Source organism: Dendrobates tinctorius, unplaced genomic scaffold (assembly GCF_039654945.1).
Source record: "Dendrobates tinctorius isolate UK_male_01 unplaced genomic scaffold, ASM3965494v1 ptg000155l, whole genome shotgun sequence".
Lineage (NCBI taxonomy): Eukaryota > Metazoa > Chordata > Amphibia > Anura > Dendrobatidae > Dendrobates > Dendrobates tinctorius.
In genome coordinates, this window is record NW_027361822.1 from 16,787,419 (window position 1) to 16,811,561 (window position 24,143).

Consider the following 24,143-nt stretch of genomic DNA (forward strand, 5'->3'; position numbering starts at 1 on the left):
TCAGGTTGCAGAGATAGTTTGGCTCTCCACCCGAAACATTAAGTTAAAGTTTCCGTCAGCCAAGTTGGGCCCCAAATTCATTGGCCCGTACAAGATTGTGGAAAAAATCAATCCAGCGGCGTACAGGCTGTGCCTTCCACCCTCTTTCAAGATCTCTACCATCCATAAATCTCTACTGAAGCCTTTTGAAGCAGTCCGGGGAGAATCCGAGTCCGCTGCTCCGGTTTCGGTTGAGGGACATGTGGAATATGAGATTGGTCATATCGTAGATTCCAGGTTGGTACAGCGGTCAGTACAGTACCTGGTTCATTGGAAGGGGTATGGGCCGGAGGACAGGTCCTGGGTGCCAGCCCGGTTGATGCATGAGGATCGCCTGGTTCGGGCTTTCCCTGCTAGGTACCCGGGCAAGCCTTGGGGTTCAGAGGCCCCCCGTTGAGAAGGGGGTATTGTCATGATACCAGTGCTGGTGGACCTGCACTTCTGGGGTTAATGTTTTGATCTCAGTGCAGACTCTTACCTGCACACCTGGGGCTTATTATGGTGGCCTATCATTGGTTCTGGGAAAGCTTCTTATAGCCTCAGGAAACTCCCATCCCTGTCAGTTATACTTTCGCCCTTGGTAGAGTTTTGTTGACCCCTGAGTGTGTTTGTGCTGTGTTCTGGTTGCCTGATACTTTGTGTACAACCCGGTCTGTTCTCTGAATATTGCTTGTTGGATTCTGCTTGGTACCTTCTATGTCTGTTTGCTTGGTTTTGACCCCTGCTTGGCCCCGACTATCCCTTCTGTCTCATCCCTGGTACTTTACTGCTATCTCTGTGTATGACCTCCGTTTTGCCTGACTCTGAGCATTCTTGTAGTTGTGTCCTGCCGATCTCTGGAAGCAGGATGCTAAGCCCCGCCCCTTGCAGTCACATGACCGTAAGTCCTTCACTGCTTGCTAAACTTCAGCGTCCCCAGGTCCTGTTTGTCTGTACTTTCCGGCCGTACCTGACCCCGGGCCCCCTACAGTGCGGGTGAGTCCCTGCTCAGCGGAGGCTGCACGCCGGCGCTGACAGGACCCTGACACACACTAGAGAGAGGATAGTACCGAAGAAGACTGTGATTACCGAGCATACTCTCCAGAGGGGGAGGGATGAAGAAAGTAGCAGGCAGAAGCGATGGTGTGCACACAGAGAAGGACCTAGCGGGTCACGTAAACAGAGCAGGAAGGTCCTAAAAGCTAGAACTAGTACTCGTACGAACTGGGGACTACAAGGCGGAAAGTAAGAACCGGCAACGCCGGAAGCGGGGTCAGACTAACCAAGGTCAATAACAGGAAGACAGCACAGGACAAAAGAATTGAGACAAAAACGTAGTCAGGAGACAAGCCGAAGTCAATTACCAAAAGAGCCGAACAACGAGGTACAGAATCAACAGGCAATAGCAAAATGAGGAACAGACCGGTTCAGAACCAGGGAACATACTTTACACACATACACAGGGAACATACACACGGTGCAGGCACAAGGCACAAACACCAGCGTCAACTTAACTTAAGTATAACTGACAGAGAATTCTAGTCCAGATATCTTCCCAGATCCAAAAGGAGGCCACAACAATTAACCTTGAGAGGGCAGGGCATTAACCCTGTCCAAACCATGACAAGTAGTTTTGGGGGACATGTATGACTTCTTTTTAATCGCTTTTTCATCTGCTGTTTGTGAGGTAGGATGTAGAAATAGACGGCAATTCTGCTGTTTTCTATTGTGACTGTACGACCCCCTTCTCACAACCGAGTATCAGGTTTTTCACAGATGCCACGTGCCCCCTACGTTGCTGCACTTATGTCCGTGTTTACGCAGCAGCAGAGATGACATGGGCCAATACAAGTCTATGGGTCCGTGTAAGCAAGTTGTACGTGTGCTGTACATGTACTGTACATGTGCTGTCTGTGTGCCATCCGTTTTTAACATGGAAAGTATGTGAGAAGCTTTGTAATTTCATTTCCAGTATCCATACTGGAAAAACACGGATGGCACATGGACGTTACACTGATTGAAAACACTGGTGACACTGATATCGGTGTAAAACGTATGTGTTTTATATGGACATGTGAAGGGGGCCTACCAGTGTTGTTGGTGGAATATTTGAGGATTGGGGGCCCCACTTTGAATTTTGTTCAGTTCCCCAATTTGTCTAAAACCGGCCCTGTTGGTGGAACGACTTGATGTTTTTATTGGTACCATTTACAGGCACATGACATATTTTAATCGCTTTGTGTTTCGATTTTTTTTTTTTGGCAGAATAAACAAAAAGCAAACAATTCAGGATTTTTTTCCCTTTTTTATGCCATTCCACGTGTGGTAAAATTGATGAGGCAGCTTAAGGCTGTGTTCCCACGTAGCGTTTTTAAGCGTTTCCGCTGTATTATTAAATGCGCGATTCTGCCGCGGAAGCGCTTAAGAAAAGCATTCCATTCAATCATAATTGAAAACACACATGTTGTGCCAATGGTGCATTTTTTACCGCTGCAGAATCGCTTAGTGGTAAAAAACGCAGCAGGTTCATTAATTTTGCGTAATCATGCGCGATTCCACATACCATCAATTGTATGGGCAAAAGCGCATGCTAAAATGCTTGACAAATGCTTAAAAAAGCGCATCAAAAACTGCATGTGTTTTCTCGGGAGTAAGGTGTGCGATTCTGCTCAGGAATATTCTACTTCAGAATCACTACGTGGGAGCATAGCCTTATTCTTCAGGTCAGTAGGAGTAAAACAATACCACATTTTTATAGTTTTTTTATGTTTTGACAATTTTACACAATAAAAAAGAGAAAAAATAATTATTTTCGCATTGCTTTATTCTGTGAGCTATAACTTTTTTTATTTTTCGGCTAGAGTTTCTCCAAGAAGGGTTGAAGCTGGGGTTGTCCAACAGCACGCTTAACCCCTTAAGCCCCAAGGGTGTTTTGCACGTTCATGACCGGGCCAATTTTTACAATTCTGACCACTGTCACTTTATGAGGTTATAACTCTGAAACGCTTCCATGGATCCCGGTGATTCTGACATTGTTTTCTCATGACATATTGTACTTCATGTTAGTGGTAAAATTTCATTCATATAACTTGTGTTTATTTGTGAGAAAAACGGAAATTTGGCGAAAATTTCGCAATTTTCCAAATTTGAATTTTTATGCCCTTAAATCACAGAGATGCGGCACACAAAAAAACTTAATAAATAACATTTCCCACATGTTTACTTTGCATCAGCACAATTTTGGAACCAACATTTTTTTTTGTTAGGAAGTTATAAGGGTTAAAAGTTGACCAGCGATTTCTCATTTTTGCAACACCAGTTTATTTTTACGGACCACATCACATTTGAAGCCACTTTGAGGGGTCTATATGATAGAAAATACCCAAAAGTGACACCATTCTAAAAACTGCACCCCTCAAGGTGCTCAAAACCACATTCAAGAAGTTTGTTAACCCTTCAGGTGCGTCACAGGAATTTTTTTGAATATTTAAAAAAAAAATGAACATTTAACTTTCTTTCACAAAAAAAATACTTCAGGTTCAATTTTTTTTATTTTACCAAGGGTAACAGGAGAAATTGGACTGGAAAAGTTATTGTGCAATTTGTCCTGAGTACACTGATACCTGATATGTGGGGGGGAACCACTGTTTCGGCGCATGGCAGAGCTCAGAATGGAAGGAACGCCGTTTGACTTTTTCAATGCAAAATTGGATGGAATTCAGATTGGACGCCATGTCACGTTTGGAGAGCCCCTGATGTACCTAAACAGTGGAAACCCCCACAAGTGATCCCATTTTGGAAACTAGACCCCCCAAGGAACTTATCTAAATGTGTGTTGAGCACTTTGAACCCCCAAGTGCTTCACAGAAGTTTATTACGCCCGGGCGTGAAAATAAAAAAATCATTTTTTCCACAAACATGATCTTTTAGTCCCCAATTTTTTTATTTTCCCAAGGGTAACAGGAGAAATTGGACCCCAAAAAGATGTTGTCCAATTTGTCCTGAGTACGCTGATACCCCATATGTGGGAGAAAACTACTGTATGGGCACACGTCGGGCTTTGGAAGGGAAGTTGTAACGTTTTGGAATGCAGACTTTGATAGAATGGTCTGCGGGTGTCATGTTGCATTTGGAGAGCCTCTGATGTACTTAAACTGTTGAAACTCCCCCACAAGTGATGCCATTTTGGAAACTAGACCCCCTAAGGAAAGTATCTAGATGTGTGGTGAGCACTTTGAAGCCCCAAGTGCTTCACAGAACTTTAAACGTAGAGCCAAAAAATTAAAAAAATCATATTTTTTTCCACAAAAATATTTTTGCCCCCAATATTTTATTTTCCAAAAGGTAACAGGAGAAATTGGACCCCAAAAGTTGTGCAATTTGTCCGAAATAGGCTGATACCCCATGGGTGGGGGGTAAACCACTGTTTGGGCACATGGCAGAGCTTGGAAGGGAAGGAGCACCGTTTGACTTTTTCAACGCAGAATTGGCTGGAATTGAGATTAGACGTCAATTTGCATTTGGAGAACACCTGATGTGCCTAAACAGTGGAAATCCCCCAATTCTAACTCTAACCCTAAACCCAACACATCCCTAACCCTAATGGGAAAATGGAAATAAATACATTTTTTTAATTTTATTATTTTTCCCTAACTAAGGGGGTGATAATGGGGAGTTTGACTTACTATTTGTGGCAGGTTTTTATGTTTGGCAGCTGTTACATGCTAAAAGACACTTTTTATTGTAAAAATAGTTTTTGCATCACCACATTTTGAGAGCTATAAGTTTTCCATATTTTGACCCACCGAGTCATGTGAGGTCTTATTTTTTGCGGGACGAGTTGATGTTTTTATTGGTATCATTTTCAGGCACGTGACATTTTTTGATCGCTTTTTATTCAGATTTTTGGGACGCAGAATGAACAAAAACCATCATTTCATGAATTTCTTTTGGGGGGTGCGTTTATTCCGTTCCGCGTGTGGTAAAATTGAAAAAGCGTTTTTATTCTTTGGGTCAGAACGGTTACAGCGATACCTCATTTATGTCTTTTTTTATGTTTTGGCGTTTTTATGCAATGAAAACAATTTTATATAAAAAAAAATTATTTTTGCATCGTGTTATTCTGCGAGCTATAACTTTTTTAATTTTTTGCTGATGACGCTGTATGGCAGCTCGTTTTTTGCAGGACAAGATGACATTTTCAGCGGTACCACGGTTGTTTAAATCCATCTTTTTGAGTGCACGTTATTGCACTTTTTGTTCGGCGGTATGATGATAAAGCATTGTTTTTTGCTTCGTTTTTAATTTTTATTTTTTAAGGGGTTCACTAAAGGGGTTAACTAGTGGGACAGTTTTATAGGGTGTATTGGTATGGATGCGGCAATACTAAATATGTGTACTTTTATTGGGGTTTTTTTATTTCCAAAAAAATGAAATTATTAGGGAATATTTTTTTTTTTATTTAGCGATTTTTTTTAAATTTTTTTTTACTTTATTACGTTGTCCCAGGGGGAGACATCACTGTAATGTGTCAGATCATTGATCTGACAGTTTGGACAACACTCTGTGAGATCAGCGATCTCACAGGCGCTGCAGAGGCTTCCTCACTGCCTGCTCTCTGCGACCATATTGGATCCGGGGGCCTGCAGGGAAGGAGGCCCCCAGAGCAGCATCTTGACCAAATTTGTAGTGGCTGTCCCTGTGAAGGTTTTAACTGCCCAGACTACACAGCAGTGGAGCAGGGAGAGGTAAGTATTGCAACTTGCAAGTGCTGTGGCCATGACCAAGCAGGGGGGCACACGTGGTCGACGGTACTGGCACAGGGCCTCTCATAGTACGCTGGTGTGTCTGACGGCGAGTGGGCCCCCCCACCATCAGAGACACTGTATTGTACTATGAGGAGCCCTGTGCCAGTGCCGTCAGCCATCTGTGGGCCCATCCACCTGTTCAGAGCAACGGCACTTGCCCGGGTGCGCCAGGTGTTGAACCGAGCCATTGGGGGGGCAGCCCACTTAGGGAGGTTTAGAAAATGGCATATGTTGATGTGTTGACTGGACATTCAGCTGCTGCAAAGGGCAGAATTGGGCAAGTCAGAGGAAGAGGAGGACAAAAGCGAGGCAGTTTTCTGCCAACCTATGTGACATCAGGAGAAGGTGGGACAAAATCCTTTGAAACCCATGCATGGTTCATTTTAATGAAGGTTAGATCATCAACATTTTGGATAGACAGACGGGTCCTTTTTTCTGTCAGGATTGATCCAGCAGCACTGAAAACTCTTTCAGATAACACACGAGCAGCAGGGCAAGCGAGCTCCTGTAAGGCATATTGTGCGAATTCAGGCCAGGCGTCCAGTTTAGAGGCCCAATAGTCAAAGGGGAATGACCTTTGAGGGAGAACATCGATATGGGAGAAGTAGTTTGTAACCATTGTTGACAACTGCTGTCTCCTTTCACTTTTAATCGATGCAGTATTAGCCGTCGTGTGAGCGGTACTTGAGAAATCATTCCACAACATGGTCATTAAACCCCTGTCTCCAACGCCACTTCGGCTGTGTGCACCATGAACACCTCTTCCATTGTGCCCACTACAGCTCGTGGGAGAACCAGCACTGCTGCTGTGTGCTGGGAAAGCCTCAAACAAACGGTTTACCAGAGTTGCTTGTTTGTTAGCCAATATTATCTCTAGGTTCTCCTGTGGCATGATGTTGTGTAATTTGCCTTTGTAGCGTGGATCGAGGATGCTGGCCAGCCAGTAGTCATCATCCCTCATCATTTTGCAATGCGGGGGTCCCTTTTTAGGATCCGCAAGGCATAATCGTACATGTGGGCCAATGTTCCAGGTGTCAATGATGCACTGCCAGTGGTGGGTGGAGCACTTTCTGGCAAATCCACATCCCTACAGTCATGCACAAACACTGTACCTGACCTTGGAACGCCAACATTTTCTCTTGTCCCCTGAGAAGCATCCTCCTGCCCAAAATAATCATCCCCTCATCCTCCTCCTCTTCTTCCTCCACCTCGTCCAGGACAGTTCCCTGAGCAGACAATGGCTGACTGTCATCAAGGCTTCTTTCCTCCTCCTCCACTGCAGACGCCTGATCCTTTATGTGCGTCAAACTTTCCATGAGCAGATGCATAAGTGGGATGCTCATGCTTATGATGGCGCCATCTGCGCTTACCAGCCATGTGCATTCCTCAAAACACTGAATGACTTTACAGAGGTCTTTCAGCTTTGACCACTGCACACCCTAAAATTCCATGTCTTCCCTCAAACTGCCTGCCCGTGTATCCTTCCACAAATGCATTACAGCCTGCCTCTGTTCGCACAGCCTCTCAACCATGTGCAGGGTGGAGTTCCACCTTGTTGCAACGTCTATGATTAGGCGGTGCTTGGGGAGGTGGAGCAATCGCTGCAGCTTCTGCATACGAGTGGACGTTTGAGCGATGGATGTGCGAGCACAATCTTCGCACCTTATGGAGCAGGGATGTTTACTCTGGATAATTATTAAGGAAGCACTGCACCACCAGGTTCAAAGTGTGAGCCAGGCAAGGTATGTGTGTGAGTTTTACACGGGCTATGGCTGCCACAAAATCACGGCCGCTATCACTGACTACCTTGCCTGCCTCAAGATGCAGACTGCCCAGCCATGACTCAATTTGTCGCTGCAAGTAGTCGGCCAGTACCTCTGCGGTGTGTCTGTCGTCGCCCAAAGACATCATCTTTAACACAGCCTGCTGACGCTTACCACTAGCTGTTCGATAGTGGGACACCTCGTGTGCAACACTGCCAGCTGCGGATGGAGTGCTCGTTCGACTGCGCTCTGTGGATGAGCTTTTGATGATAGAGGAGGAGGATCGAAAGCCTACAGCCAACCAGGGCTGTGGAGCCGGTAAGCCACAGTTGCGACTGCGACTACTACTCCTGGATTTTATCAGGCTCCGACTCCGACTTCAACTCCTTCATAAATGGCCAATTCATAACAACAAATTTACTGTTGTAAAATATTAAACATCGTGCTTATTCAGTTTCTCACCATCATATAAGTAATCAGACCACTTAGAGCAAAAACTACATTTATTAGAATACAATTAAAATATAGCAAATAACTTTTATAAACTTTTCTAAACTGTAAGTAAATATGCAATAAACACTTTTATGCAGTTAATAAGAAGAAATCTATAAATTTGTCCTCAGAAAAAGTATTGCCTCTGTCAGATCCTCCTTCATAGATGCCCTCAAATCTGATCTAATTATTTTGAGAGCAGAGAACAACCTCTCTACACTAACTTGTGTTGGTGGCAAAGCAGTAACCACTCGGGCAACATCTCTGACAATGTCAGGATACAGAGGAATCGCTTGTTGCACTGTTATTTTTGATGAACGGTCAAATTTCTCAATTTCTTTTAGTGCACATGAAAAATTCTGCTGAAATGTACTGGCTGTGTTCCTTGATGGGGATGACTCTTCTTCTATGCGGGAACGCTTTGCACGGTCCTTGTGATCCAAATATTTTTCGAAATTAAATTCTTCATCAGTTGATGATGAGGTTGAAGATGTGGCAGGACGACCAAATTCTTCTTGTTCCTCCTGACTGTTCTGCAACCCTTTCATCCTTACTGCTATTTCAAACAGAGCTTCTTTTCCTTTACTTAGCTGTTGATCATCTAGAAGAATCCGATGCATTGGGTCTACATAAACAGCTGGTAAAAGAATGTTATTTTGTAATAGTAGCTCCTCTCTCCGTTTCATTGATGTAGCAATGCCACTTGCAATTATCCCTCCTCTTTGGGACAGGCGAAACATCAGGTTCTTCCACTCCTTTAAGAAAATACCTGGAGTTAAGTCCTCTGCTTGTAATTTTTTAGTCACTGTAAATGGGTGCTCTAGCAATTTTTCCAGCTCAGTCACCTGATTCCACTGACTTTCATTTAGCGTCAGTTGAGGGTTAGCCATGTCTACAAGAAAGGTTTTCAGTTCAACCAAGCGCTGAATCATTAAGTAAGTACTGCCACACCGTGTGGCTTGATCAATAATTGCCCCTTTTCCAGCACGTCTCTTCAAAATTGAGTCAACTTTAGGGGTTCTGGCAACAGTAGCCAATTTTCTCACCTTGCCAATCAGTGCAGCAGCATGTCCTTCTTGCAGACTGTCTCTTATAGCCAGCTGTAGCGTATGCACAACACAGCGCATGTGATGAATGAAAGAACATATTGACACAGTTTCAACAAGATCATCTAAACTATCATGTTGCTGTTCATCTGAAGCAACTTCAGTTTGCTCCTCAGTTACAATACTGTGTTCCTCTATTTCAAACATTTCTGTGTCTGTGGACCCAGAATGTTCTTCTAGCTGCTGGTCACCATCATTACTCTCATTCATTAGCTTAATAGTACTTATCATATTTGAAGCATTGTCAGTTACGACAGAAAGAACTTGCTCTTTTTTAAGTTCATAGTCTTGCAGAACCTTTTCCACCAAGACCTGGAGAAACTCACCGGTGTGATGAGCTTTGGTGTCTTTTACTGCCAATGTCTTGGTAACTATTTCATTTTTGTCACAAACAAATCAGACATTGATGGCAAAATAGTTCACTCTGTGACGTGTGCAGGCATCCATTTTAAGAAACAGAAAGCATCCCTTGAGAGTTTTTTTAAGTTCTTCCTTTTGTTTGAAAGCTTCTTCGATTACTAATTTTCTAATACTCTTTCTCTCCAGAGAAACACCAAGCTTGCGGGCCATTTCCCCATTCAGACACATAAAAGCTGGTCGTGAAAATAATGAAATAGGCACACTATCCTTTACAACAAGCTCTATGATCTGTTTTTTAAATGTATCTACTGTCATTGTCACAGTAACTTTGTCACTGACAAAATATCTTGCAACTGATGGCTGCAAAGTTCTCTGCTCCTTTGTTTGGCTGGAAGAGCTGGGCACTGGTTCATTGGTTTGGATGCAGTCTTTCTCATCCACTGCTTTCAGTACTTCTGGATGAAAGCGCTGTAAATGTCTCTTTAGATTAGAAGCTCTGGTAGGAGCATTTTTATCTTTGCCTGAATATGCACTCATCTTGGCTTCACAGCATTTGTTTTCGTCTGGATCATTTGTCATACACTGACAGACATAATGTTTTCTATCTTGAGTGATGGTGAAATGTTCAAATACAGCTGATTTAGTGTGATGCTTCTTTGACATTCTCAGGTTTTTAATTCTGCATTCACAATCCAAATGACAATTGTTTTTCCTAAAAACAATTGTACAAAATTATTGCCAGGTCGTACAACTGATATAGTGGTCAGTAATACTGTTATTATTCCTCATGTACTCACAGTTAACTGATGCAAAGTTTGTTGAAAGGATAATACTTCTTACAGTCTTCCTCTTCTGAGTAGCAGGCAGCTGTGAGATGCTTGGAAGACGCACACCTAGTATGATCTAGTCTAGAGGAGGAGCTTTACTACTAAGAATTTGCAACACATTTTCACTTTCAGTTTCATACATTGTAAGTAGGGGGGTTGGGGCAGCATGAGGTTAACCAAGTATAAGATTAGATAAGGGCAGTGGAGAACAGTGACACACAAGAAGTAAGAAATGTCTCTATCTCCAGCAGAACTGCTTATCACTGTTGTTCATAGTTTGATAGAACATATATATTTGAGTAACATTTATAAAATTCATATGAAAGTTCAATTATGAAATATTAATACATTTTTTTTAAAGCTGGAGTCGGAGTCGGTACATTTCTACCGACTCCGACTCTAACCAAAACTAACTCCGACTCCGACTCCACGACTCCGACTCCACAGCCCTGCAGCCAACTGTTTTCTATACCGTGGGCTAGGCAGCACTGTTCCACCGCCACTGTCCCCAGTGGAGCCTGCATCCACCACATTAACCCAGTGCGCAGTGATGGACACGTAACGGCCCTGGCCATGCCTACTGGTCCATGCATCTGTTGTGAGGTGCACCTTTCCACTCACTGACTGTTTTAGTGCATGGACAATGCGGTCTTTCACATGTTGGTGGAGGGCAGGGATGGCTTTTCGAGAAAAGAAGTGCCGACTGGGTAGGTTATAGCGTGGGACAGCGTAGGCCATGAGGTCGCGGAAAGCTTCGCTTTCAACCAAACGGTAGGGCATCATCTCTAATGAGATTAGTTTGGCAATGTAGGCATTCAAACAAAGTAAACGTGAATGAGAGGATGAATACTTTCGTGTCCTACTCAGAGTGTCTGGTAGGGTGAGCTGGACTGGAGAGCTGCATATGGAAGAAGTAGCGGTGGACTGGACGGAGTGAGAGGGGGCTGGTGATGGTATTGGTGGTGATGGCCTACAGTTGTGGCCAAAAGTATTGACACCCCTGCAATTCTGTCAGATAATACTCAGTTTCTTCCTGAAAATAATCGCAAACACAAATTCTTTGGTATTATTATCTTCATTTAATTTGTCTTAAATGAAAAAACACAAAAGAGAATGAAGCAAAACATTGATCATTTCACACAAAACTCCAAAAATGGGCCAGACAAAAGTATTGGCACCCTCAGCCTAATACTTGGTTCCACAACCTTTAGCCAAAATAACTGCGACCAACCATATCCGGTAACCAACAATGAGTTTCTTACAATGCTCTGCTGGAATTTTAGACCATTCTTCTTTGGCAAACTGCTCCAGGTCCCTGATATTTGAAGGGTGCCTTCTCCAAACTTCCATTTTTAGATCTCTCCACAGGTGTTCTATGGGATTCAGGTCTGGACTCATTGCTGGCCACCTTAGAAGTCTCCAGTGCTTTCTCTCAAACCATTTTCTAGTACTTTTTGAAGTGTGTTTTGGGTCAAAACTGAGTATTATCTGACAGAATTGCATGGGTGTCAATACTTTTGGTCACAACTGTAGATTCAGTGTTGTGTTGCAAAACCATTGTGATTCCCTGAGTGCTTTGGCATTGCGACGGCACCTCCACATTTAGTGCTGGTGGTGTGCTTAACGATGGCGGTGGTCTTACAGAGGGGGAAGCGATGGAGCGTTGCTGGCTACCTTCAGTCGGAGCAGGTGCACATGTGCTACCTGAGGTTTTGTAGTCCGTCCACGCTTGCAAGTGCATGTTGATTAAATATCTAAGCATGCAACTGGTATTCAAATTTCTGAGTTGTTTTCCTCGGCTAAAGGTCCTTCCGCACTTCTTACAGGTAACCTTTGCCTCATCAGTAGGATTTTGGACAAAGAAGTGCCACACTGCACTCTTCCTACTATGGTATACATTTTCTGGCCTAGCACGCTGTGCTAAGTTGACCGTCTGGCCAAGCTGTCCTTCAACTCTTTTAGTTTTTGTTCCACGTTTTTGGACAGCTACGGGCCTGCCAGATAACCGCTGCTGCGATGTCAATGCCTGCTGCGGATCCTTCTCCTTATCTGAACTATTGCCAGCGCCACCCTCCTCCCCCAATGGATACCAATCCGGGTCAAGAACTGGGTCATCCATCACCTCCTCTTCAAAGTCATCTGCACCTTCCTCTTTACCTTCCTCTGTGTCACCGTGTAAGGTGGTATAGTATGCGGGAAGGGGCACCTGAGTTTCATCAGGGTCAGATTCTGGCTCAGTAGACTGCGAGGGCAATGTAGTGCTCTGGGTCAATGTACCAGCAGAATCATCTAGCAGTGGCTGTGCATCAGTGCACCCCATGTCAGATTCATCTTGGACTGGGGAATTCAGGATTTGACTGGATAACCCAGGCATGGTATGTGAAAAAAGCTCCATAGAGTAATCTAAAGTGTGGGCTGCCGCATCCTTAACTTTTGAAGGGGGTGAAGGAAACAAGGAAAGGTGTTTTTCCTGACCAGAACCCTGCACTGATGACTCCGTGCTAGCAGGTTTCGAACATTCAGACGAGGTGGCAATAGAGCTGATGGCTGTTTCGGCAATGTATGCCAAAACCTGTTCATGATGCTCCGGCTTTAAAAGCGGTTTTCCTACTCCAAGAAAAGGCAACCTTACAGGCTTTCTTGGGCCAGACGATGACGCAGGCTCAACACCTCCTGTCTTAGCTGCTATTGTGCTGTTGCCAGAACCAGCCGATGCACCACCACCATCAGTACCAGCTGCGCCCCCTGCCCACATCCGCGGACTCTTCCACCATACTTCCTCATGTTTGGGAAAAAGTACCAAAAATACCAGCAGAGAGATGGTAATGTATGAGGAGCATCCAGCTGTGTAAGGTGTATTAAAAAAATTATATACAGAACTGTATCAGAAGTGTACAGCTGTATACGTTTTTTGTATAACTCACAATCTCCGTATATGTATTTACGGAGTGTCACACACTCGCTGACTCTGTATAGATGTGACTGTAATGCGAACGGCAGACATACAATACTGTTTGAGAATCGGACAGCTCTATACGGTGTCTGTATGGAAAATTGTCAATCTCCGTCTATTTGTATACGGACTGACACACGCTGTCTGTCTATTTTTGAACATAATCAAACAGCAGATATACAAAACTGTTTGAAAAGCGGACAGCACTCTAAGGTGTAGGTCTGGAAAAACTCCTCAGCTTTTTTTCCAGAGTCACACCCAGATAGCTTCTATTTGTCCGTGATACAAGGCAGTACACGGTAGTGTGTGAGGAGCGTACACCGTTATACGGTGTCTGTATGGACAATTGTCAATCTCCGTCTATTTGTATAGGGACTGACACACGTTGTCTCTGTCTAGTTTTGACCATAATCAAACAGCAGATATACGAAACTGTTTGAAAAGCGGACAGCACTCTAAGGTGTAGGTCTGGAAAAATGGAAAAACTTCTCGGCTTTTTTTTCCAGAGTCACACACAGATAGCCTCCATCCTCACTCCAAATCCCCACACACATTAAATAACCCCCTATCCTCACTCCAAATCCCCCCCTCATTAAATAACCCCCATCCCCACTCCAAATCCCTCACACAATAAATAACCCCCAACTTCACTCCAAATCCCCCCACACATTAAACAACCCCCCATCCCCACTCTCAATCTCCCCACACATTAAATAACCCCCCATCCGCACTTCAAATCCCTCACACAATAAATAACCCCCATCCTCACTCCAAATCCCCACACACATTAAACAACCCCCCATCCCCACTCTCAATCTCCCCACACATTGAATAACCCCCATCTCTACACACATTAAATAACCCCATCATCACTCCAAATCAACCCACATATTAAATAACCCCCCATGTGCACTTCAAATCCCCACACACATTAAATAATCCCTATCCCTACTCCAAATCTTCCCACACATTAAATAACCCCCCATCCCCACTCCAAATCCCCCACACATTAAATAGCCCCCATCCTCACTCCACATCCCCCAACACATTAAATAACCCCCATCATCACTCCAAATCTCCCACACATTAAGTAACCCCCATCATCACTTCAAATCCGCCTACTCATTATGTATCCCCTCCCTCAATTTTCAGTGATTTCTTCAGCTCCAGAGAGGAGCACACTTACCACCAATGCTCTTCCCCATTCTGGGCGTCGGCGAGTGACATCAGCAACGTGATCACATGACCTTATCATGCTGCTGGCATCGCTCTATTCCGGCAGTCAGAGCATCAATTGTAGTAGCACCTGCACAGATGCGAGTACAATTGTTCCCTGGGAGCCGGCTAACGGCAGCTTCTTTGCGCCGGCTTTCAGCTTGACAGCCGACACAGAAAGACCAACTCCCAGTCCGGGGGCGTCAGAATGTAGCCGCTGGGGGAGACTCTGCGGACTGCCGCATTAGGCGGCCCGACTGCGCCCCCCTGCCGGCTGCACCCGGGCACATTCCCCAGTTGCCCCCCCTAGATACACCTCTGTTTTGCTCCATACACCTCGTACACATGTGGCTCCGCACCGTACACCTCATAAACATGTGGCTTCTCTCCGTACACCTCGTACACACGCGGTTCCACTCCGTACACTTTGCACACATGCGGCTCCACTCCGTACACCTCATACAGACACGGCTCCACTCCGTACACCTCGTACACACACGGCTCCGCTCCGTACACGTGCGGCTCCGCTCCGTACACCTCGTACACATACGGCTCCGCTCCGTACACCTCGTAGACATGTGGCTCCACACCGTAACCTCGTACACGCACGGCTCCGCTCTGTACACCTCGTACACATGCGGCTCCGCACCGTACACCTCGTACACACACGACTCCGCTCCGTACACCTCGTACACACGCGGCTCCGCTCCGTACACCTCGCACAAACGAGGCTCCGCTCCGTACACCTCGCACACACGCGGCTCCGCTCCGTACATCTCGTACACACGCGGCTCTGCTCCGTACACCACGTACACACGCGGCTCCGCTCCGTACACCTCGTACACACTCGGCTCCACTCCATACATCTCATACACATACGTTTCCGCTCCGTACACCTCGTACACACATGGCTCTGCTCAGTAGCGTAGCTACCGGATGGCAGAGGGGCGGTGGCCCCGGGCCCCGCACTCTGAGGGGGCCCACCCGAATTTACGCTACTGTAAATTGTATCTGCTGCAATGCAGGGAGAATCGATCATCTCCCTGCTGCTCTCTGCCGCAGCCGCTATGTTCTCTTCTCGGCCACAGGACCTGTGATGAGGTCACAGGAGGGGAGGAGTCGAGGTCACATGATCAGGGGCCTCAGTGTATGCAGGACTCTGCTGTGCTGGTTGTCATGGTGCGCTAGATGAGGGCAAGTTTATGTGTTGGGTCAGGAGGGGTTTACAGGGTGCATGTAGCAGAGCCGTGTGTGTACGAGGTGTACGGACCGGAGCCGTGTGGGTACAAGGTGTACGGACCAGAGCCACATGTGTACGAGGTGTATGGAGCAAAGCTGCGTGTGTACAAGGTTTACGGAGCGGAGCCATGTGTGTACAAGGTGTACAGAGCATGGCCACGTGTGTACAAGGTGGACGGAGCAGAGCCGCATGTGTATGAGGTCTACGGAGTGAAGTCATGTGTGTACTGAGTGGAGCCGTGTGTGCGCGAGGTGTACGGAGCGGAGCCGTGTGTGTACGAGGCATAGAAAGCGGAACCGTGTGTGTATGAGGTCTGCGGAGCTATGCGTGTACAAGGTGTATGGTGGGGAGCATTCATACCTCCTAACGGTCTCGATTTTGAGAGTCTGCCACAGTCGGGAGCTTACTTTTCCCGCGGACACAGGAGTACACGACAGAGCCCTGAGGAGCACTTTAAAATTCGCACGTGACGTTCCACCGGAAGTGACGTGCTGGAAGCTGACCGGGAATGAGGTAATTTCAGGAGAAGATTGTGACGGAACCATGGTGGCACTTCAAGGAATGCTTCAGATCCATCACAGTCTCCTCCGTCAGCACGGACAGCGGGATCGCCTTGGACTCGGGGATGTCGGCCATGTGAGCAGATCATGATATGTCCTGCACCGGGAGGCTCAGGTGGCCACTACAATGGGAGCCGGGCTGCTATAGTATCTTTTTAGAATCTTTCTTTCTCTCTCTGTTTCTCTCTCTGGTCTTTCTTTCTCTCTCTGCTCTTTCTTTCTTTCTCTGTTCTTTCTTGCTCTCTCTAATCTTTTTTTCTTTCTCTCTCTGTTCTTTCTTTCTCTTTTCTTTCTCTCTGTTCTTTCTTTCTTTCCCCTCTTCCTTTCTCTCTGTTTTTTCTTTCCCCTCTTTCTTTCTCTCTAATCTTTCTTTCTCGCTAATCTTTCTTTCTTTCTCTCTCTCGCTAATCTTTCTTTCTCTGTTCTTTCTCTCTCTCTCTCTGTTCTTTTTTCCCTCTCTTTCTCTCTGTTCTTTCTTTCTCTGTTTTTTCTCTCTCTGTTCTTTCTTTCTCTATAATGTAGCCCCCTTCATATGGTATAATACAGCCCCCCCAAAGAATATAATGTAGCCTCTTCAGAATATAATGCAGCCCCCCTTATAGGGTATCATGCTACCCTCCCTTATATGGGGTATCATGCTGCCCCCCCTCATGAGGGGTATCATACTACCCCCTATAATACGGGGTATCATGCTGCCCCGCATCATACGGGGTATCATGCTGCCCCCCTCATACGGGGTATCATACTACCCCCCTCATACGGGGTATCATGCTGCCCCCTCCTCATACTGGGTATATCATGCAACCAGGACTCACTATATAAATTAAAAAAAAAACTATAGTCGCCTCTCCTCCTCGCTCCCACGCTGATTTCGGCGACGGCTCTACTCTGATGTCAGGAGCTGTGATGCAGTCAGACAGGCACACAGCGGGGACGCGATGAAGTGACGTCATCGCACACCCGCTGTGTCAGAGGAAGAGGGTAATGATGGAAGAGGGAGCATGATGTTGTAGGAGGAGAGGCCTCTGCCGAGTACCCGGGCCGGAACCGAGGGGACCGTCTTCTAGGTTCCTGGGGGTATCTGTTTCCAGGGAGCAGAGCTAAGGGATGGACCTCTGAGACTGACAGGGCAGTTGGGAGAGGAGTCCAGATAAGAGGGGCGGAGAGGGTCAGACGCAGGGAGACGGCGCCGAGTTTACCGACAAAAGAAGACTGCTGCCTCACTCCAGCTCTCGGCCGCGGCCTACTCGCAGCCATCCGCGGCCGACGCCGCCTCACTCCAGCTGCGGCTGTGGCCTCCTCGCTGATGCCCGCAGCCTCTGCCGCTTCACTCCCGACCACGGCAGTGACTTTTCCTTTGCCACCCGCAGCCACCACCGCCCCGCTCCAGTCCATGGTAGGAGCTGGGCCTGCACCCGCCGCGGATCCTCCAGTGCGGCCGCAGGCTGCGCCTGTGGCCTATCAACCACCACTTATCAACGCCGCTGCCAGCCCCTGTCAGGGAGTTGCGACCTCCACTCTCCCACTCCCAGGCGGTATCCCGCTGCCTCCGCTGGGGGACATCCCGCCAAAGAACTCTCCGCGGGCCTGTTGTGCCCCTGCTTCTCCTGGGCGTCGGAACTCCCGAAGACTATGCCAGATCCTCGGTGGCTGGCCCAGTGGCTGCAACGCCGTCACACCGTTGAACAGGACGCCGAGGGACGTCGGGATCGATAAGTGACACATAGTAACTAAGGACCCGTAGTCGGCCATTCCGCGGCCCTATAGTGACCGGTCTTTACCAGAGTAGTCGTGTTCTCCCAATACTTGTTTATGTGTATTTGCTCCCTGCGAGGACAACTACTATTATTCTGTTGGTTGTTTAAAATAGCCCTAACGGCATTTATCTATAAAAGTTACTGTTTAAAGTTTTATCTGTCTCGCGTCTCGTCACTGCATTCTGCGTACCTGCTATTACCACATTTGGCGTAGTCGGCAGGATGCAGTCTCCGAGCACAGACAGCGGCACCCCAGGCCAGAGTGGGGCCATAGACACAGCAAACAACCAGGGCCCCCGGTCCAGCATTTCTCTGGGGGCTATGCTAAACAACCTGCCCAGGCTCTCAGGCTCCAACACCATGCTGTGGAGCTGGGCAAAGCGAATGCGAGGCCTCTTCCGAATGCATCCGATGACCCGTGACCTGGAAGCCGAGGTAGCTCTCATGGCATTAGAAAGGGAGGCCCGGGATTCAGTAATGTTGAGGCCCCCGGGACACCGCAATACCTTTGCTAGGGTCTTGCGGATACTGGAAGAGACCCATGGGCATCCGACAGATGTGGGAGAGTTGAGGACCCGATTGTTCAGTCGAATGCAGGGTGAGGGGGGAGACTATCACCCAGTATATGAATGTCCTCTAAGAGTTATACACGGCCATCGAGCAGAAGGACGGCGTAGGGGTAGGACCCATCGACATTACCCTACGCGACCTGTTAGCGACTGGACTCCGAGACCCGTTGATAAAGCAGGCATTACGGGAGCAGGACCGAGTGAACCGACATTTAGCTTTCTCTGAGGTGGGGAGTCACGCGCGTGCACGAGAGCCTGGGGAAGGTCCGGAGTGTGAAGGCCGCTGTGACTGCTGTCGGAGATCCCCAATGGATAGAAGAGATGAAACAAGAGCTGAAGAACATTAGGGGCGAGTTGGCCGAAGTGAAGAGCCGAGGTCACGTCTGGGCGGCCTTGTTTCAATCCCGGACCCTGGGGGCCTCGCAATGCCCGGAGTGGCCGGCCCTCACAGCCCCAGTGCTATAAGTGTGGGGAGCTGGGTCACTTCGCACGAGAGTGTCTGCGGCGTGGGAGATGATCACCCCAGCCGGCATTAAACTACAGGGCTCCCGGCTGGAGGGACAATGATAATGACAAACATCCAGTTATTCTGGGCATGAACATCCTGTAGGAGTTCGGCAATTTACTCCTCAATGACCCCACGCAAGAGACTCTGAACCAGTGGGGTTCCCGCATGCCCCAAGGGCAGGTCTTCCAGCAGTTGGTGCAGGAGGCGCGAGTTCTCCAGGACTGCCAGGAGGGCGAGGCACTGGGCAAAGTCATTGCGCCAGCGGCTCCCCCGCTCATACTGCCCCCCGGGCAGACAGTGGTGGCCCTGCCCATCCAGGCCCTGGTGCCTTTGGAAGGCGTGGAGATGCAGGTGGAACCATGCTACTCGGAACGCCTGCCTCCTGGCATACTGGTGGCCCGCTCCCTGGATACTGTGCAGAGAGGGACCGTCCTGGTGCGCTGTGTCAACCTAGAAGACCAAGACATCGTGTTAAGGCCCCGGGTCAAGATGGCCAAGCTGGTGAGGCCATTGGAAGAGGTGCTGCCAGCCCCTACGGTCCAATTGAAGGTGCAACCCAAGGACCCTTGGGCAGCGACTATTTGAACTCTGCATACTGCCGAGTCCTCGACTCAGGAAAAGGGCTGAAACATCCTGGAAAGAATGCGGGCTGAACTCTCTGGCCTGGCTCCTGCTCAACTTCTCCAGGTAGAAAAACTACTAGGACAGTATCACGGGGTATTCGCTAGCCACGAGGGTGATTTTGGATGCACCACAACCATCACGCATGGAATTCCTAAGGGACGGCCCCCATACGAGAACGATACAGACAAATCCCCCCGCAACTATATCAGGAGGTAAAACTTTACTGGCCCAAATGCTGCGGAAGGGGGTCATACGAGAGAGCCAGAGCCCCTGGGCGGCTCCCATCGTGTTGGTCTGCAAAAAAGATGGCACCCTGCTGTTCTGTGTGGACTATAGAAAGCTGAATACCTGTACCATCAAAGACTCGTACCCATTGCCTCGCATAGAAGAATCCCTGTCCGCCTTGGGGAAGGTGAAGTACTTTTCAACTTTAGATCTGGCCAGCGGGTATTGGCAGGTGCCGATGTCGGAAGAAGACAGGGCTAAGACGGCATTCATTTTTTAAAAGGTCCTGTTTGACTTCAATCAAATGCCGTTCGGGCTGGCCAATGCCCTGGGGACCTTTCAGCGGCTGATGGAGCGTTGTCTGGGGGATCTCAACTTCGAGGCCACGCTGATATATCTGGACGACATAATCATCTATGCTGCCACGTATGAGGACCACCTGCGGCGGTTGGGGCAGGTGCTCAGCCGGCTGCAGAAGTACGGGTTGAAGGTGAAGCCCCAGAAATGCCACCTGTTTCGCACCCAGATTGAATATCTGGGGCATGTCGTCTCTGCCGAGGGTGTTAGACCGTCCCTGGAAAAGGTTGCTGCCATCCAGGGATGGCCTACCCCCGAAACAATAAAAGACGTGCAGGCCTTCCTGGGGCTGGCCAGATACTACCATTGTTTCGTAAAGAATTTTGCACGCCGGGCCCGAGCCCTGCAGGACCTGCTAAAGGGGGCTCCCGCCGGGGCGAATGGACGGAAAATCCAGTTGCAACAACCGCAAGAAGAGGCCTTCCAAGACCTTAAGACTGCGCTTTCGGGTGCCCCGGTGTTAGCTTATGCGGATTTCTCACAACCGTTCATACAACAAACCGACGGGAGACTCCACGGGCTGTATTGTCACAAGTTCAGGATGGCCGGGAGAGAGTGATCGCTTATGGAAGCCGATCACTTCATGACTCCGAGCGAAACCCTGACAATTACAGCTCCTTTAAGCGCGAGCTCCTCGCGGTAGTGTGGGCCATGACAGAGTGGTTCGCAGAGTACCTGGCGGGCTCCGAAGTGGTGGTGCGGACCGACAACAACCCGCTGGCCCACTTGGAAAATGCCAAATTGGGGGCTCTGGAGCAGCGATGGGTGGCCCGGATGGCCAAGTTCAACTACAAGATCATCTACAAAAGAGGAGCAGAAAATGTGCATGCCAAGAAGAGTCGAGATGACGAATTGGAAGAAGAGAAACTGTATGCCCTCACCGCTGCCATGCTCACGGCTGCCACGCAATTACCCCCAAGGGGTGTGCTGGAGCAATCACATGACAGATGGATCCAACAGCAGCAAGAAGATGAAGAAACTGGGCTCCTACGCCAATGGGTGACCACAGGCAGACTACCCACCGACGCCCAGAGACAGACTTTGTCTCAGGATATGTTGCTGATGCTACGCCAATGGGAGAAACTAGTCATCAAGAAAGGACTGTTGTATCGTAAGACAGTATCACGGGCAACGTCTGCAACAACCTGGCAGGTAGTCGTGCCCAGAGCCCAACTCAGTGAACTGGCATGGGAAGCCCACCAAAAGGGGGCTCACTTCGGAGTCCAGAAGACATTGCAATGGTTGCAGCAGATAGTGTACCATCCGCGCTTGCACGCTGCTGTGGAAGAAACTTGCCAGGCCTGTGTAAAATAATGCGTATTCTTGTAAAATACTTAGGACTAGTTACCAGATAAAATGTAGTGGTTTATTTGGATTCTTCCATCAAAGAAAAGATTATTACAGAAAAACATAAAAATAGGTGAAAGAGAGATTGTCCATTAGTTCATAGCAAAAGCTTGTCACCTTCTTTCTCTGGGATCTCACATGGCAAATGGCCTGTCTCTCTTAGGCTTCTTACGTAGTAAAGTTACATATCAGCTGTCTGTCCATTCAATGCTATGTCCGTGCAGAGATGACATCCTCGCGTCTGTGTCTCATGATGGGGAGGGAGCAAGCGCCCTCTAGAGTTAGCCATGAATTATACACGTCTCTTAAAGCAAGTGATCTGTGTATATATGGAGTCGAACTTTTACCATGAGCTAAACTTAAATATGTAGTGGAGCTGACATTTACAACTTGCTAAAATAGCACATGCAGTGTCAGTGGAAGGCAATGTCCAGTACAGAACTGGGTGTAATAAGAATACAACTCCATAACTAATATATAAATCCATAACTAATAATATTTAACAGCCTGCCGCCTATGCAAACTAGCTAAACCACCCGCACAACGGGCCCGTGCTCGAGCTCTTGACGGTGGACTATGTAACCATTGGCCCTGCATACCAGGGGTATGAACATTGTCTCGTCATGTGGATCACTTCACTAAATTTGCTGTGGTAACCCCCACCCGAGATCAAACTTCGGAGTCAGCCGCCTATGCAATCTGCAAGAACTTTATCCAAGTGTACGGCTGCCCTCAACGGATACATTCAGATCAGGGAGCATGCTTCCTGGGGAAGGTCATGGAGGAGCTACATCGTCTCTATGGTATCAATAAATCCCGGACCACACCATACCACCCACAGGGAATCGGGGCCTGCAAATGCTTTAATCGGACACTAATTCAAATGTTGCATACCCTGGAGAGTGACCGGAAGGCCCGCTGACCTGAGTATGTCCCTGAACTAGTGTGGGTCTATAACAACTGGGTGCACCGAGTTACCGGCTATATGAGTAGGGGACTCACTGCATCGTCCAGACAAAACTCCAGGACATAGAGCACCCAGGGGGGACTCGACCTCCACCCACCGACTTCCAGACTGGGGATCGAGTACTCGTACTAGACCAGCGCCCCCAGAACCACGGTGGGAAGAGAGTCCTTACCGAGTATTGCGCCGAATAAGCCCCGATGGGCCTGTGTACGAGATATGACCTGAAAGGGACGGGGCACTTCCCACTCGTACTGTGCACCGTAATATGTTGCGGTCCTGTACATCCAACGATCCCGTGCGACCCGAACCTACTCCTCAGGCCCCCGAATCAATGCCTACGGTCTGGGACCTAGATGATGAAGAAGATAGCCCAGCGGTACAAGCGGGTCATCCAAGGAACAATATCTCAGCAAGTCACGCCAGCCCACCAGAATCGGCCAGTCCACCATCGGCCACCACCCCAGAAAGCTCCACCACAGTTGAACCAAGACGCTCCGAGTGGTCAACAGCTGGCAAACCCCCGAACGCTACGAACAGGATCAGTTCGGATGGCAACAGGAACTTTTGTCTCAAAAGGCCAACCCAAGCCTACCAAGACCCTCGCCCGAGGACTGCCAAGCATACAGGATGGGGGAGTGTAGGAGGAGAGACCTCCGCCGAGTACCCGGGCCGGAACCGAGGGGACCATCTTCTACGTTCCTGGGGTATCTGTTTCCAGGGAGCAGAGCTAGGGGATGGACTGCTGAGACTGACAGGGCAGTTGGGAGAGGAGTCCAGATAAGAGGGGCAGAGAGGGCCAGATGGAATGAGTCAGCAGAAAGAGAGAGAAGGAGGTGGAGACTTGGTGAGGGCCAGAGAGCGAGAGCCACGAGCAGCTTCTAGAGAGGAGGACAGCGACAGGAGGGAGACTCTCGGTGGACCGCAAGGAGACGGCGCCGAGCTTACCGATAAAAGAAGACTGCTGCCTCACTTCAGCTCTCGGCTGCGGCCTACTCACAGCCATCCACGGTCGACGCCGCATCACTCCAGCTCGTGGCTGCGGCCTCCTCGCTGCTGCCCGCAGCCTCTGCCGCTTCACTACCGACCACGGCGGTGACTTCTCCTTTGCCGCCCGCAGCTGCCACCGCCCCGCTCCAGTCCGTGGTAGGGGCTGGGCCTGCGCCCACCGCGGATCCTCCAGTGCGGCTGCAGGCTGCGCCTGTGGCCTATCAACCGCCACTTATCACCGCCGCTGCCAGCCCCTTTCAGTGAGTTGCGACCTTCACTCTCCCACTCCCAGGCGGTATCCCGCTGCCTCCGCTGGGGGACATCCCGCCAAAGAACTCTCGCGGGCCTGCTGTGCCCCTGCTTCTCCTGGGCGTCGGAACGCCCGAAGGCTACGCCAGATCCTCAGCGGCTGGGCCCAGTGGCTGCGACGCCGACACACCGTTGAACAGGACGCTGAGGGA